We start from the raw sequence: 17,473 nt of genomic DNA, 5'->3' as shown, positions 1-17,473 counted from the left end.
TGGTCTCAAAATGAGTATTTCTTCAGAATTTATGGGGCTGCATTGTATACATTTTATTTTTTGAAAACGTGTAAGGTCAAAGGTCATGCATGGTATGTGCATGTATTAAGTCTATTGTATATTCATCTAAGCATCATCAGTGTTCCTCTAGATTCTCCTGGTGATTGACTGTGAGTAGAATCTCTGAACGAGACAACCTCTATTTAGAGGCTCAACATTTAAGGCCATTTGAACGTAAAATGTACTACAAGTAGTAGTTACAAGCAGACATTAGCTACTGTGCCTGCAGTGCACTGCCGACATGAATGACTCATGTATAGCAGGTATGGGTCTTGCACAGTTTATGTCAATAGCTCCGTGCAATTCACAGAATTTATATGTATCTCTGTCACAGGAGGTTGGTGGCACCTTAATTGGGGAGGACCGGCCCGTGGTAATGACTGGAGGGGAATCCGTGGAATGGTATCAAATACATCAAGCAGATGGTTTGATGCCGTTCCATTCGCTCCGTTCCAGCCATTATTATGAACCGTCCTCCCCTCAGCAGCCCCCACTGATCTGTTTTTTCAGACAATCAACTGTTTCTTCATCCTTTACTACCTGCTGGAGATGGCGCTGAAGGTGGTAGCATTTGGCTGGAAAGGATATATGTCCTATGGGAGTAACGTGTTTGATGGATCTCTCACAGGTCTTTCACTGGTAGGTGCAGTTCAGTATTATATACTGTATGTAAGGATAATGCAGGATCCATTTTGAAGCATGGGCAATTTAGAGAAGATTCTAGTTGATGTATCTATATTACTGTCTGTCACACAATTCAAAGTCACTCGTTGACATTACGACACTGTACATTATATTCCATACTGACTGGATATTGTTTTATATCTCTGTTTTACCAAAGGGCCTACAGATATCCATATTTGCTACTTACAGTCTACCTTTTTCCTATTGGTAAGATTTTTCTCCCCACTTTGTTTGTGATCTTTCAATATACTAACTCACTTAGGACAACCCTAAATACATCGATCACATATTTTCTCAAAAGCTGGGCTCATCTGGGATTTGAACCCAGGACTACTCACACCCTAAGTGAGAAGCATACCCTTAAACCAACAATCCTGCTTAGGGAAACCCACCCGATCGTTACACTTTTCCCATCCCCTTCTCCTCATCAGCCTGTGAGTTAACTTCCAGAATCTGTGATGTGGCAGGTTTTGGCTATTAGACTCTCCTTACCACTCTCTAGTGGTAACTGACACTTTTGGGTGAGTTTTACATACACCGAGGGCACAAAACATTATGAACACCTGCTCTTTCCATGACATAGACTGATCAGGTGAATCCAGCTGAAGTCTATCATCCCGTATTGATGTCACCTGTTAAATTCAGTTCAATCAGTGTAGATGAAGGGGAGGAGACAGGTGGTTAAAGGAGGATTTTTAAGTCTTGAGACTTATTCTATATAAGTGCCATTCAGAAGGTGAATGGACAAGACAAAATATTGAAGTGCCTTTGAATGGGTTATGATAGTAGGTGCCGGTCTGAGTGTGTCAAGAACTGCAATGCTGCTGTTTTGTTCACTCTCAACAGTTTCCCGTGTGTGTCAAGAATGGTCCGCCACCCAAAGGACATCCAACCAACTTGACACAACTGTGACCAACCATGGCAACATGATGGATGGGTACAGCACTCAACTCGACATCAGAAGGTTCCTAGAGAGACCAGCTCTCAGAGAAAACACACAACTGCATTGGAGTCAACATGGAACAGCATCCCTGTGGAACACTTTCGACAACCTGTATTTATCTAATGAGGCTTGTCAGTTATACGACCAGTCGTTCGGCTCGTTCTCATAATACAAGTATAGACGACATTGGTATCCTGTGAGCCTGCTGTTTGTTATAGAAACCTACACATGAATCAATGTCACTGTTTATGCTGAATATGCACAGTCATCTCCACTTTCCCAAGTAGACAATGATTATCTTGGACAGTACAACAAGCCTGTAGTGTTCAGAAAAGAAGGGCTCGTCCGGGATTTGAACCCGGGACCTCTCGCACCCAAAGCGAGAATCATACCCCTAGACCAACGAGCCTTGTTGAAAGAAAGGTAAACACAGACTATAAGTTTGCTCCCATCTGCACTGTCACTGATGTCAGGTGTGTGTGAAATCTGAGGCGTGTCCTTAGTGAAACTTTGTTACTTTACTCACCTCTACTGGTGATGATGTGTACTGCATCATCACTCCAGTAAAGTTCTGACATGGAGAAAACATTACATTTGTCAGTTATACGAGGCCATATATCATATTACGTATGGTATACATTTCCTCTGATATATAACTCAATAATATATTGTCCAAGGCATATTCAACACAAAAGAGCTGAAATATCCAGTAGAACTATAACCATATCTTAACATATTCCAGAACATTTTACCTGACCCCTTTGCCATAGGTCATAAGGGCTGTCCCGACCATTTTATGTGTTGCTTATTGTAGTCTTCAGCGAATGAGTAACAAATAATTGTCCAAATTTGTTTGGATTTTTTTAAATGTATTTTATTTAACCTTTATTTAACTAGGCAAGTCAGTTAAGAATAAATTATTATTTACAATGACGGCCTACCAAAAGGCAAAAGGCCTCCTGCGGGGACAGGGGACTGGGATTTTTTTTTAAATACAATATAAACATAGGATGACACACACATCACAACAAGAGTGAAACACCACCACATGAAAAGCACTATCAGAACAACAAAAGGCATAGGAACCCTACATTTAAGTGAGATGTGTGTAGATTATGAAAATGAACTCGCTGAGAAGATTTAAGGATGGAGAAAAATGTAAGCGTTCCTTTCCTTTATTTTCTTAGTCTCCTGATATTAACTTGTTGAGCAACATTGTGGTGATGATGGAGAGTTTCCCCCTGGTTCTTAGGGGGGTTCATTCTGGAACAGACAATTACAGGGCTCCAAAAGAAACACCTTTCTATTGGGGGACACAGGGACATGGTAAGTTCTTCAAAATCGCTCGCTCTCTCTCTCTCTCTCACACACATACAAAGAGTAAGATCATTCAATTAAGCCAATGTTCTCTACATGTTTCCCTTCACACATATGAGGAGCTGTACATTCAACAGGTTGTGGTCCTCAACGAAGATGCTGTACATGAAGGAATAACATGTTATTTTCCACCATGAGCTGCTTTTGAAATACAGTTTCTGTACATTACTTTGTTTATCAACACTATTATAGTACATTTGTTTACATTCCTTATGGGCACCGGCGCTGAAGAAGGCTCCGGACATGGAGCTGAGTTGACCGTTGTGCCTGGTCTGGGCCGGCGCAGAAGATATCTCCTCCCATGGAGCGGGACCGAACGCTGTATCTGGACTGAGTTTTAACTAGCCACCGTGCTTCTACACCTGCATTGCTTGCTGTTTGGGGTTTTAGGCTGAGTTTCTGTACAGCACTTTGAGACATCTGCTGACGTAAGAAGGGCTTTGTAAATAAATGTTATTGATTGATAACCCTTTATTTAGCAGATGTCAATCCAGACATCCATCCTGAGGAGACATCTGGGCGTCAGGACAGCTTTTGAGCTGCTGCACTGTCAGAGCCAGGAACCTACCTTCTCTGAGGATGTTACCGTGTAAGACAGGACCCCTTTGTGGTGTTTAGTTTATTAACATACAACAGGTTATTACAGAGATGCCATCATGAAGGTGAGATGGTTCCCTCCTTACCTGAAACAACATACTGTAATACATAGCGTTAAACAACGCTCTGTTTTATGAAGTTATATATGTACATGGCCAGACCTCTGAATTGTGAACACTTTTGGTACGTCAAAAGATTCAAAAAGTGTAATTTCCTCAGAAAGCGTCTCAGTCATCCAGTGGCTTCATCCCCAAGGAGGCCTTCCAGAGACTGTTTGATGAGCTGGACAAGGACAGGATCAAACAGGTATTTATATTTCATCTCTACGACAATGTTCATTTCTTCAAAACTATGCAGTTGGCAGACTGTCAGTCTAACTCCAAGCAGACTTTCACCATTTTCCTTTGTGCTTGCATTTGCAACGGAAGCAAACACTTGGACAGAAGCAAATCTGAAAAGTTATTGTGAAAGGAGACTGAACAGCAGATTGAAGTCATTGTTTCCCTCTGTAGCATCCTCCATTGCCCGAGTACTCGTCTAAGTTCCTGCACAAGGTTCAGTTTATCTTCAGTCAACATTATGTCACTGTGGTGGGGAATGTGGCCCTTGCCAATGTTATCTGTATTTGTGTGAGTTCACTATGTCACAAGTTCACAATGTTACAGTATTTCACGTATTAACTTAGATATTTGTTTTTCTGCATGATCCTAACAGCTCTAAGTTATGATACTAGCCTGGAATCCTAACTGACATGCTTTGTTTCACCATAACAATATTGAAACAGAGCTTATGAGTTAAGATTCCAGGGTACTTATTCACAGTAATATTGATGATAGAGATGCTTTAGTGAATGTACACTACTGTGCTTTGTACACTCTATGTTGGCCTGGTCATACTGTAAGTTGCTTGAAAACTTAAAAGGAGGGCTCGTCCGGGATTTGAACCCGGGACCTCTCGCACCCTAAGCGAGAATCATACCCCTAGACCAACGAGCCTGTCAAACAGTTAACAACCAAGAGTTTAAATTCCATTGCATGCCACGTGCATATGGAATTCCTCTCAAGTTGATGCTGTTGCATGCTCAGTAAAACTGCTCAGAGACTGCCACCTAGTGGCTATTCTAGACTCTGCACAAACACAGTACTCTATGTGCATGTATTATGTCTACTGTATATGCATGTATTAAGTCTTCTGTATATGCATCGAAGCGTCATCAATGTTACTCTAGAATCTCCTGGTGATTGACTGTGAGAAGAATCTCTCTGGACGAGACAACTACTATTTAGAGGCTCAACATTTAAGGCCATTTGAACATAAAATGTACTACAAGTAGTAGTTACAAGTAGACATTAGTTACTGTGCCTGCAGTGCACTGCCGACATGAATGACTGCCTACAGATATCCACATTTGCTACTTACAGTCAACATTTTTCCTATTGGCAAGATTCTTCTCCCCACTTTGTTTGTGATCTTTCAATATACTAACTCACCTAGGACAACCCTAAATACATCTATCACATATTTTCTCAAAAGCTGGGCTCATCTGGGATTTAAACCCAGGACTACTCACACCCTAAGTGAGAAGCATACCCTTAAACCAACAATCCTGCTTAGGGAAACCCACCCGATCGTTACACTTTTCCCATCCCCTTCTCCTCATCAGCCTGTGAGTTAACTTCCAGAATCTGTGATGTGGCAGGTTTTGGCTATTAGACTCTCCTTACCACTCTCTAATGGTAACTGACACTTTTGGGTGAGTTTTACATACACCGAGTGCACAAAACATTAGGAACACCTGCTCCTTCCATGACATAGACTTACCAAGTCTGTCATAGACTGTATGTAGTCTGTCATGTGGACTATGTGTAGTCTGTAAGTCATTTGACTTCTTAAAAGGAGGTTCTCGTCCGGGATTTGTATCACATCCGGCCGTGATTGGGAGTCGCATTGGGCGGTGCACAATTGGCCCAGCGCCGTCCGAGTTTGGCCAGGGTAGGCCGTCATTATAAATAAGAATTTGTTCTGAACTGACTTGCCTAGTTAAATAAAAGTTACATAAATGTAAATAAATAGTCTGTGTTTACAAAACATTATGAACACCTGCTCTTTCCATGACATAAACTGATCTGTTGAATCCAGCTGAAGTCTATCATCCCATATTGATGTCACCTGTTAAATTCAGTTCAATCAGTGTAGATGAAGGGGAGGAGACAGGATAAAGGAGGATTTTTAAGCCTTGAGACGTATTCTGTATGTGTGCCATTCAGAGGGTGAACGGACAACACAAAATATTGAAGTGCCTTTGAATGGGGTATGATAGTAGGTGCCAGGCGCACCGGTCTGATTGTGTCAAGAACTGCAATGCTGCTGTTTTGTTCACTCTCAACAGTTTCCCGTGTGTGTCAACAATGGTCCGCCACCCAAAGGACATCCAACCAACTTAACACAACTGTGACCAACCATGGCAACATGATGGATGGGTACAGCACTCAACTCGACATCAGAAGGTTCCTAGAGAGACCAGCTCTCAGAGAAAACACACAACTGCATTGGAGTCAACATGGGACAGCATCCCTGTGGAACACTTTCGACACCCTGTATTTATCTAATTAGACTTGCCAGTTATACGACCAGTCATTCGGCTTGTTCTCATAATACAAGTATAGACGACATTGGTATCCTGTGAGCCTGCTGTTTGTTATAGAAACCAATACATGACTGAATGTCACTGTTTCTGCTGAATATGCACAGTCATCTCCACTTTCCCAAGGAGACAATCATTATCTTGGACAGTACAACAAGCCTGTAGTGCTCAGAAAAGAAGGGCTCGTCCGGGATTTGAACCCGGGACCTCTCGCACCCAAAGCGAGAATCATACCCCTAGACCAACGAGCCTTGTTGAAAGAAAGGTAAACACAGACTATAAGTTTGCTCCCATCTGCCCTGTCACTGATGTCAGGTGTGTGTGAAATCTGAGGCGTGTCCTTAGTGAAACTTTGTTACTTTACTCACCTCTACTGGTGATGATGTGTACTGCATCATCACTCCAGTAAAGTTCTGACACTTAGAAAACATTACATTTGTCAGTTATACCATATATCATATTATATATTGTATATATTTCCTCTGATGTATAACTCAATAATATATTGTCATATTCAACACAAAAGAGCTGAAATATCCAGTAGAACTATAACCATACCTTAACATATTCCAGAACACTTTTCTTGACTCCTTTGTCATAGGTCATAAGGGCTACATAACACTGTCAAAACCAGTACGTACATAACAGAAGTCATACCAGAGCTGTTAGACTGGTACGATTGTAAAGAAGTGCCGTCGTTGTTTGCAGGTGGATTATTATGTATTTGCTGTGCTTGGGGTCTGGTCGTTCAAAGGCACTATCATAGCACCTACTAGTAACCTGAGGTATGAAGGAGATATGATATCTCAGAAATCACAGCTTTTAATCGAGCATCAACAATAAACTACCTATTTCCTATAAACAACCTATTTCCTGCCTACATGTATTATCTATTTCGTACAGCACTACCGCTGACCTCAGAATCATGAAAATGATTGTAAACAAAACTCTACAATGTGGTTCTTATGAACAGCTTGGTTACTGGTCAAACAACTTTGATGACTTTGCAGAGAGTATCACCCAATTTAAGTTTGTCATGCCTGCTCCCGCTCTTCCCCACTGGCATTCGAGGGCGCCATGCTCCCCAAATCAAATCAAATCAAATGTGTTTACATAGCCCTTCGTACATCAGCTGATATCTCAAAGTGCTGTACAGAAACCCAGCCTAAAATCCCAAACAGCAAGCAATGCAGGTGTAGAAGCACGGTGGCTAGGAAAAACTCCCTAGAAAGGCCAAAACCTAGGAAGAAACCTAGAGAGGAACCAGGCTATGTGGGGTGGCCAGTCCTCTTCTGGCTGTGCCGGGTGGAGATTATAACAGAACATGGCCAAGATGTTCAAATGTTCATAAATGACCAGCATGGTCCAATAATAATAAGGCAGAACAGTTGAAACTGGAGCAGCAGCACGGCCAGGTGGACTGGGCACAGCAAGGAGTCATCATGTCAGGTAGTCCTGAGGCATGGTCCTAGGGCTCAGGTCCTCCGAGAGAGAGAAAGAAAGAGAGAAAGAGAGAATTAGAGAGAGCACACTTAAATTCACGCAGGACACCGAATAGGACAGGAGAAGTACTCCAGATATAACAAACTGACCCTAGCCCCCCGACACATAAACCACTGTAGCATAAATACTGGAGGCTGAGACAGGAGGGGCCAGGAGACACTGTGGCCCCATCTGAGGACACCCCCGGACAGGGCCAAAAAGGAAGGATATAACCCCACCCACTTTGCCAAAGCACAGCCCCCACACCACTAGAGGGATATCTTCAACCACCAACTTACCATCCTGAGACAAGGCTGATTGCATTGATGGGATCTGGTCGTTCAACATTGATTGCCATATGTGTTTTTTACCCGCTGTGCCGACGTTGTGTCTCTATTGTAACCTGTTTGTTCCTGTTTAAAATGTTGACTCCCCGTACCTGCTTCTCATCTCAGGCATGTTCCTAATATTGAGTTGCACCCCTTTTTGTCCTCAGAACAGTTCAAGATGTTCAAACGTTCATAGATGGCCAGCATGGTCAAATAATCATCACTGGTCAGGGTTCCATAGCCGCAGGCAGAACAGTTGAAACTGAAGCAGCAGCACGACAAGGTAGCATTTCCGGTGAAAAGGTCAGGGTTCCATAGCCGCAGGCAGAACAGTTGAAACTGGATCAGCCGCACGACAAGGTAGCATGCCTGGTGAAAAGGTCAGGGTTCCAGAGCCGCAGGCAGAACAGTTGAAACTGGATCAGCAGCATGGCCAGATGGACTGGGCACAGCAAGGAGTCATCATGTCAGGTAGTCCAGAGGCATGGTCCGAGGGCTCAGGTCCTCCGAGAGAGAGAGAAAGAAAGAGAGAAAGAGAGATTTAGACAGAGCATACTTAAATTCACACAGGACACTGGATAAGACAGGAGAAATACTCCAGATATAACAAACTGACCCTAGCCCCCCGACACATAAACTACTGCAGCATAAATACTGGAGGCTGAGACAGGAGGGGTCAGGAGACACTGTGGCCCCATCGGATGATACCCCCGGACAGGGCCAAACAGGAAGGCTATAACCCCATCCACTTTGCCAAAGCACAGCCCCCACACCACTAGAGGGATATCTTCAACCACCAACTTACCATCCTGAGGCAAGGCCGAGTATAGCCCACAAAGATCTCCGCCACGGCACAACCCAAGGGGGGGCGCCAACCCAGATAGGAAGATCACATTAGTGACTCAACCCACTCAAGTGACGTACCATTCCTAGGGACGGAAAGAAAGAGCACCAGTAAGCCAGTGACTCAGCCCCTGTAATAGGGTTAGAGACAGAGAATCCCAGTGGAAAGATGGGAACCGACCAGGCAGAGACAGCAAGGGCGTTTCGTTGCTCCAGTGCCTTTCTGTTCACCTTCACACTCCTGGGCCAGACTACACTCAATCATATGACCCACTGAAGAGATGAGTCTTCAGTAAAGACTTAAAGGTTGAGACCGAGTTTGCGTCTCTCACATGGGTAGGCAGACAATTCCATAAAAATGGAGCTCTATAGGAGAAAGCCCTGCCTCCAGCTGCATAATTTCACAAATAGTTTAATCTTTACTCATTCATTTTATACAACAATAAGACGCAAGCCTCCCAACTGAGACTCTTGTATAAACAGAGTTATGGTAATGTGGCTGTATTGTCTCTCATGAGTTTCACAAACATTAAACGAAATGGACTGGTTGTAGCTGGATTCATCCCCGACCGTGTACACATTCTCCAAAACATGGAAATTGTTCAGTTCTGTAACGGCGTTCTTCGTTTGTTGAAAGAGAGTCGGACCGAAATGCAGCGTGGTGGTTACTCATGTCTTTAATGAAGAAGATAGCGATACATGAAATAACTTAAATAAATACAAAACAACAAACGGAACGTGAAAACTAATTACAGCCTATCTGGTGAACACTACACAGAGACAGGAACAATCACCCACGAAATACAAAGTGAAACCCAGGCTACCTAAATACGGTTCCCCATCAGAGACAACAAGAATCACCTGACTCTGATTGAGAACCGCCTCAGGCAGCCAAGCCTAAACTAGACACAGCCCTAATCAACCACAATCCCAATGCCTACAAAAACCCCAATACGACAACACAATAAACCCATGTCACACACTGGCCTGAACAAATATATAACGAAAACACAAAATACAATGACCAAGGCGTGACAAGTTCTCAAGTTCTGTGATGTGGAAGAGGTTTCTTTATTCTCCTATGAAACTCACTCTCTCTATACTCTGGCCATGAGGAGAGAAACTCCTCTAGGATTTTATGACCTGCCTAACAGAGCCTGATTGTAGGGGGAAGAGAGAGAAATGGTAAGACAGAGAGGGGGGTGGTGCTCGCTGTACCCAAAGAGGGCCACGTCATGACACCACCATCCATCTGATGTTCAGGTAGGACCAGGAACACCAGTGGTTTTAGAACAGGTTTTAGCTTTGGCTTTTATTTTGGCTTTGTGTTTTTGGGTCTGCCCTGAACAGGCTTTAGCTATCCTTTTCACTTGGCATTCATGACATTGTAGGTGGGCTTTGCTATTGCTTTGCTCTGTGTTTTAGTCCTGCCATTAGTGTTAATGAATTGAGTTGATGATTGGCCGCAGTATGCGCTGGGCCTTATTGCAGACCTGAGCTATCTCAGCAGCCACTGCACTTGATTACATTATCTGTCAACACACAGGAAGTGTGCTCCTGGCATTATGTAATATGGAACTCTCCGTTCTGTTGCCAAGTTTGTCATTTCAGATATGAAAGGAATAGACCCGATTTCATACAGGTTATATACTGTATACTAGGCCGGGTTACTGTAAATCACTTTGTGACAACTGCTGTCTGCTGATGTTAAAAGGGCTTAATAAATACATTTGATTGATTGATTCACATACTGTGCCCTATAAGGTTTGCCTTTGTGTTTTGACTCCTAGTTTTTCAGACAACAGATAGCAGAGCCTACTGAAGAGAAAGTTGTTGCAAAACTGCATGCCCACCCACACCTTCAACACCTAAGTATGTCCATGAGACTGGATCAAATATAGATAGTTCCCAGTCCTCAGCTTCCGGCGATGGTTCCCAGTCCGGAGCTTCCGGCGATGGTTCCCAGTCCAGAGCTTCCGGCGACGGTTCCCAGTCCAGAGCTTCCGGCGACGGTTCCCAGTCCGGAGCTTCCGGCGACGGTTCCCAGTCCGGAGCTTCCGGCGACGGTGCCCAGTCCAGAGCTTCCGGCAACGGTTCCCAGTCCGGAGCTTCCTTCGACAGTTCCCAGTATGGAACCTCTTGACACGGTCCATGGTCCAGAACATCCTGAGACGGTCCACGGTCCGGAACCTCCTGCGACGGTCCACAGTCCGGAACCTCCTGCGACGGTCCACAGTCCGGAACCTCCTGCGATGGTCCACGGTCCTCCAGTTCCAGGGCAGGAGCCTTCCTCTTCGCCGATGCCCAGTCCGAGCACGGTGTCCAGTCCAGCTCCATGGCAGGAGCCCTTCTCTGCGCCGATGCCCAGTCCGAGCACGGCGTCCAGTCCAGCTCCATGGCAGGAGCCCTTCTCTGCGCCGATGCCCAGTCCGAGCACGGCGTCCAGTCCATCTCCATGGCAGGAGCCCTTCTCTGCGTTGATGCCCAGTCTGAGCACGGTGTCCAGTCCAGCTCCATGGCAGGAGCCCTTCTCTGCGCCGATGCCCAGTCCGAGCACGGCGTCCAGTCCATCTCCATGGCAGGAGCCCTTCTCTGCGTTGATGCCCAGTCTGAGCACGGTGTCCAGTCCAGCTCCATGGCAGGAGCCCTTCTCTGCGTTGATGCCCAGTCCGAGCACGGCGTCCAGTCCAGCTCCATGGCAGGAGCCCTTCTCTGCGCCGATGCCCAGTCCGAGCACGGTGTCCAGTCCAGCTCCATGGCAGAAGCCCTTCTCTGCGTTGATGCCCAGTCCGAGCACGGTGTCCAGACCAGCTCCATGGCAGGAGCCCTTCTCTGAGTTGATGCCCAGTCCGAGCACGGTGTCCAGTCCAGCTCCATGGCAGGAGCCCTTCTCTGCGTTGATGCCCAGTCCGAGCACGGTGTCCAGTCCAGCTCCATGGCAGGAGCCCTTCTCTGCGTTGATGCCCAGTCCGAGCACGGTGTCCAGTCCAGCTCCATGGCAGGAGCCCTTCTCTGCGCCGATGCCCAGTCCGAGCACGGTGTCCAGTCCAGCTCCATGGCAGGAGCACTTCTCTGCGCCGATGCCCAGTCCGAGCACGGTGTCCAGTCCAGCTCCATGGCAGGAGCCCTTCTCTGCGTTGATGCCCAGTCCGAGCACGGTGTCCAGTCCAGCTCCATGGCAGGAGCCCTTCTCTGCGTCGGCCCAGACCCGGCACGACGGTCAAATCAGTTCCATGGCCGGAGCCTTCTTCGTCGCTGGTGCCCAGTCCGGGTGCGGCGTACAACCCAGCTCCATAGCCGGGGCCCTCTTCTGCGCCAATGCCCAGTCCAAGCACGGCGTTCTACCCTGTTCCATGGCTGGACACGTCGTCTGGGTGGGGGCAAAATCCTGCACCAGAGCTGCCACCGATGCTGGCAAATCCACGAGCGGAGTGGGTACTTCACCGACGCTAGACGCCCACCCGGACCTTCCCCTATAGAGTCAGGTTTTGCGGCCGGAGTCCGCAACTTTGGGAGCGGAGGCACTGCATTTGCTGCACGTTTCATTGGCCGTTTATTGTTTTTGAGAGTTTCATTTAATAAACATGTGGAAGTCTACGTACGCTGCGCCTTGGTCCGAGAATACCAAGACAAACGTGACAGTTTCACTGGTTAGTCACTGGGCAATGTACTGTTCATGTCCATAGAAGTGTGTCCCAATGACGGTAGTTTATTTCCCAACAAAGAAAAACATTTCATATTTGGATTGAAAACTGGCCAGATGAACCAACTCTGTGGTAGACGCTTGTTACAGTTTTTCATGTCCCGACCATTTTATGTGTTGCTTATTGTAGTCTTCAGCGAATGAGTAACAAATAATTGTCAGAATTTATTAGAATTTTTTTAAATGTATTTTATTTAACCTTTATTTAACTAGGGAAGTCAGTTAAGAATACATTATTATTTATAATGACGGCCTACCAAAAGGCAAAAGGCCTCCTGCGGGGACAGGGGACTGGGATTTAAAAAATAAATACAATATAAACATAGGATGACACACACATCACAACAAGAGTGACACACCACCACATGAAAAGCACTATCAGAACAACAAAAGGCATAGGAACCCTACATTTAAGTGAGATGTGTGTAGATTATGAAAATGAACTCGCTGAGAAGATTTAAGGATGGAGAAAAATGTAAGCGTTCCTTTCCTTTATTTTCTTAGTCTCCTGATATTAACTTGTTGAGCAACATTGTGGTGATGATGGAGAGTTTCCCCCTGGTTCTTAGGGGGGGTTCATTCTGGAACAGACAATTACAGGGCTCCAAAAGAAACACCTTTCTATTGGGGGACACAGGGACATGGTAAGTTCTTCAAAATCGCTCGCTCTCTCTCTCTCTCACACACATACACAGAGTAAGATCATTCAATTAAGCCCATGTTCTCTACATGTTTCCCTTCACACATATGAGGAGCTGTACATTCAACAGGTTGTGGTCCTCAACGAAGATGCTGTACATGAAGCAATAACATGTTATTTTTCCACCATGAGCTGAATTTTGAAATACAGTTTCTGTACATTACTTTGTTTATCAACACTATTATAGTACATTTGTTTACATTCCTTATGGGCACCGGCGCTGAAGAAGGCTCCGGACATGGAGCTGAGTTGACCGTTGTGCCTGGTCTGGGCCGGCGCAGAAGATATCTCCTCCCATGGAGCTGAGTTGACCGTTGTGCCTGGTCTGGGCCGGCGCAGAAGATATCTCCTCCCATGGAGCTGAGTTGACCGTTGTGCCTGGTCTGGGCCGGCGCATAAGATATCTCCTCCCATGGAGCTGAGTTGACCGTTGTGCCTGGTCTGGGCCGAGGCGCAGAAGATATCTCCTCCCATGGAGCTGAGTTGACCGTTGTGCCTGGTCTGGGCCGGCGCAGAAGATATCTCCTCCCATGGAGCTGAGTTGACCGTTGTGCCTGGTCTGGGCCGGCGCAGAAGATATCTCCTCCCATGGAGCTGAGTTGACCGTTGTGCCTGGTCTGGGCCGGCGCAGAAGATATCTCCTCCCATGTAGCGGGACCGAACGCTGTGTCTGGACTGAGTTTTAACCAGCCACCGTGCTTCTACACCTGCATTGCTTGCTGTTTGGGGTTTTAGGCTGAGTTTCTGTACAGCACTTTGAGACATCTGCTGACGTAAGAAGGGCTTTGTAAATAAATGTTATTGATTGACAACCCTTTATTTAGCAGATGTCAATCCAGACATCCATCTTGAGGAGACATCTGGGCGTCAGGACAGCTTTTGAGCTGCTGCACTGTCAGAGCCAGGATCCTACCTTCTCTGAGGATGTTACCGTGTAAGACAGGACCCCTTTGTGGTGTTTAGTTTATTAACATACAACAGGTTATTACAGAGATGCCATCATGAAGGTGAGATGGTTCCCTCCTTACCTGAAACAACATACTGTAATACATAGCGTTAAACAACATGTTTTATGAAGTTATATATGAACATGGCCACACCTCTGAATTGTGAACACTTTTGGTACGTCAAAAGATTCTAAAAGTGTAATTTCCTCAGAAAGCGTCTCAGTCATCCAGTGGCTTCATCCCCAAGGAGGCCTTCCAGAGACTGTTTGATGAGCTGGACAAGGACAGGATCAAACAGGTATTTATATTTCATCTCTACGACAATGTTCATTTCTTCAAAACTATGCAGTTGGCAGACTTTCAGTCTAACTCCAAGCAGACTTTCATCATTTTCCTTTGTGCTTGCATTTGCAACGGAAGCAAACATTTGGACAGAAGCAAACTTGAAAGTTATTGTGAAAGGAGACTGAACAGCAGATTGAAGTCATTGTTTCCCTCTGTAGCATCCTCCATTGCCTGAGTACTCGTCTAAGTTCCTGCGCAAGGTTCAGTTTATCTTCAGTCAGCATTATGTAACTCTGGTGGGGAACGTGTGGTTACTGTGGTGGGGAACGTGTGGTCACTGTGGTGGGGAACGTGTGGTCACTGTGGTGGGGAACGTGTGGTCACTGTGGTGGGGAACGTGTGGTCACTGTGGTGGGGAACGTGTGGTCACTGTGGTGGGGAACGTGCCCCTGGCCAATGTTATCTGTATCTGTGTCACTCTGTCACAAGTTCACAATGTCACAATATTTCACGTATTAACTTAGATATTTGTTTTTCTGCTTGATCCTAACAGCTCTTAGTTATGATACTAGCCTGGAATCCTAACTGACATGCTTTGTTTCACCATAACAATATTGAAACAGAGCTTATGAGTTAAGATTCCAGGCTACTTATTCACAGTAATATTGTTGATAGAGATGCTTTAGTGAATGTACACTACTGTGCTTTGTACACTCTATGTTGGCCTGTTCATACTGTAAGTTGCTTGACAACTTAAAAGGAGGGCTCGTCCGGGATTTGAACCCGGGACCTCTCGCACCCTAAGCGAGAATCATACCCCTAGACCAACGAGCCTGTCAAACAGTTAACAACCAAGAGTTTAAATTCCATTGCATGCCACGTGCATATGGAATTCCTCTCAAGTTGATGCTGTTGCATGCTCAGTAAAACTGCTCAGAGACTGCCACCTAGTGGCTATTCTAGACTCTGCACAAACACAGTACGGTATATGCATGTATTATGTCTACTGTATATGCATGTATTAAGTCTTCTGTATATGCATCGAAGCGTCATCAATGTTACTCTAGAATCTCCTGGTGATTGACTGTGAGAAGAATCTCTCTGACCCAGACAACTACTATTTAGAGGCTCAACATTTAAGGCCATTTGAACATAAAATGTACTACAAGTAGTAGTTACAAGTAGACATTAGTTACTGTGCCTGCAGTGCACTGCCGACATGAATGACTCATGTATAGCAGGTATGGGTCTTGCACAGTTTATGTCAATAGCTCCATGCAATTCACAGACTTTATATGTATCTCTGTCACAGGAGGTTGGTGGCACCTTTAATTGGGGAGGACAGGCCCGTGGTAATGACTGGAAGGGAATCTGTGGAAAGGTATCAAATACATCAAGCAGGTGGTTTGATGCCATTCCATTTCCTCCGTTCAGCCATTATTATGAACCGTCCTCCCCTCAGCAGCCCCCACTGATCTGTTTTTTCAGACAATCAACTGTTTCTTCATCCTTTACTACCTGCTGGAGATGGCGCTGAAGGTGGTAGCATTTGGCTGGACAGGATATATGTCCTATGGGAGTAACGTGTTTGATGGATCTCTCACAGGTCTTTCACTGGTAGGTGCAGTTCAGTATTATATACTGTATGTAAGGATAATGCAGGATCCATTTTGAAGCATGGGCAATTTAGAGAAGATTCTAGTTGATGTATCTATATTACTGTCTGTCACACAATTCAAAGTCACTCGTTGACATTACGCCACTGTACATTATATTCCATACTGACTGGATATTGTTTTATATCTCTGTTTTACCAAAGGGCCTACAGATATCCATATTTGCTACTTACAGTCTACCTTTTTCCTATTGGCAGATTTTTCTCCCCACTTTGTTTTTGATCTTTCAATATACTAACTCACTTAGGACAACCCTAAATACATCTATCACATATTTTCTCAAAAAGTGGGCTCATCTGGGATTTAAACTCAGGACTACTCACACCCTAAGTGAGAAGCATACCCTTACATTTACATTACATTTTAAGTCATTTGGCAGACGCTCTTATCCAGAGCGACTTACAAATTGGTGAATTCACCTTATGACATCCAGTGGAACAGCCACTTTACAATAGTGCATCCTAAATCATTTAAGGGGGGTGAGAAGGATTACTTTATCCTATCCTAGGTATTCCTTAAAGAGGTGGGGTTTCAGGTGTCTCCGGAAGGTGGTGATTGACTCCGCTGTCACTGGCGTCGTGAGGAAGTTTGTTCCACCATTGGGGGGCCAGAGCAGCGAACAGTTTTTGACTGGGCTGAGCGGGAACTGTACTTCCTCAGTGGTAGGGAGGCGAGCAGGCCAGAGGTGGATGAACGCAGTGTCCTTGTTTGGGTGTAGGGCCTGATCAGAGCCTGGAGGTACTGCGGTGCCGTTCCCCCACAGCTCCGTAGGCAAGCACCATGGTCTTGTAGCGGATGCGAGCTTCAACTGGAAGCCAGTGGAGAGAGCGGAGGAGCGGGGTGACGTGAGAGAACTTGGGAAGGTTGAACACCAGGCGGGCTGCGGCGTTCTGGATGAGTTGTAGGGGTTTAATGGCACAGGCAGGGAGCCCAGCCAACAGCGAGTTGCAGTAATCCAGACGGGAGATGAAAAGTGCCTGGATTAGGACCTGCGCTTCCTGTGTGAGGCAGGGTCGTACTCTGCGGATGTTGTAGAGCATGAACCTACAGGAACGGGCCACCGCCTTGATGTTAGTTGAGAACGACAGGGTGTTGTCCAGGATCACGCCAAGGTTCTTAGCGCTCTGGGAGGAGGACACAATGGAGTTGTCAACCGTGATGGCGAGATCATGGAACGGGCAGTCCTTCCCCGGGAGGAAGAGC

General features: G+C 45.7%; 4 non-coding genes across 4 annotated transcripts; all 4 read right to left on the bottom strand.

The window, feature by feature from the left end:
• Positions 1-2,024: 2,024 nt before the first annotated feature.
• On the bottom strand, positions 2,025-2,096 carry trnap-ugg (transfer RNA proline (anticodon UGG)). Its single transcript has one exon. It is a non-coding gene; the product is annotated as a tRNA-Pro (tRNA).
• A 2,488-nt stretch (positions 2,097-4,584) lies between these two features.
• Positions 4,585-4,656, bottom strand: trnap-agg (transfer RNA proline (anticodon AGG)). The gene has a single exon. It is a non-coding gene; the product is annotated as a tRNA-Pro (tRNA).
• Positions 4,657-6,484: 1,828 nt separating this feature from the next.
• Positions 6,485-6,556, bottom strand: trnap-ugg (transfer RNA proline (anticodon UGG)). The gene has a single exon. It is a non-coding gene; the product is annotated as a tRNA-Pro (tRNA).
• Positions 6,557-15,356: 8,800 nt separating this feature from the next.
• On the bottom strand, positions 15,357-15,428 carry trnap-agg (transfer RNA proline (anticodon AGG)). Its single transcript has one exon. It is a non-coding gene; the product is annotated as a tRNA-Pro (tRNA).
• Between the last annotated feature and the right edge of the window lie 2,045 nt (positions 15,429-17,473).

This window comes from Oncorhynchus masou, unplaced genomic scaffold, assembly GCF_036934945.1.
Source record: "Oncorhynchus masou masou isolate Uvic2021 unplaced genomic scaffold, UVic_Omas_1.1 unplaced_scaffold_4247, whole genome shotgun sequence".
In the NCBI taxonomy this organism is placed as follows: Eukaryota; Metazoa; Chordata; class Actinopteri; order Salmoniformes; family Salmonidae; genus Oncorhynchus; species Oncorhynchus masou.
Note: the sequence above shows the minus strand (reverse complement) of the source record. Positions and strands in the feature narration are given on the sequence as shown.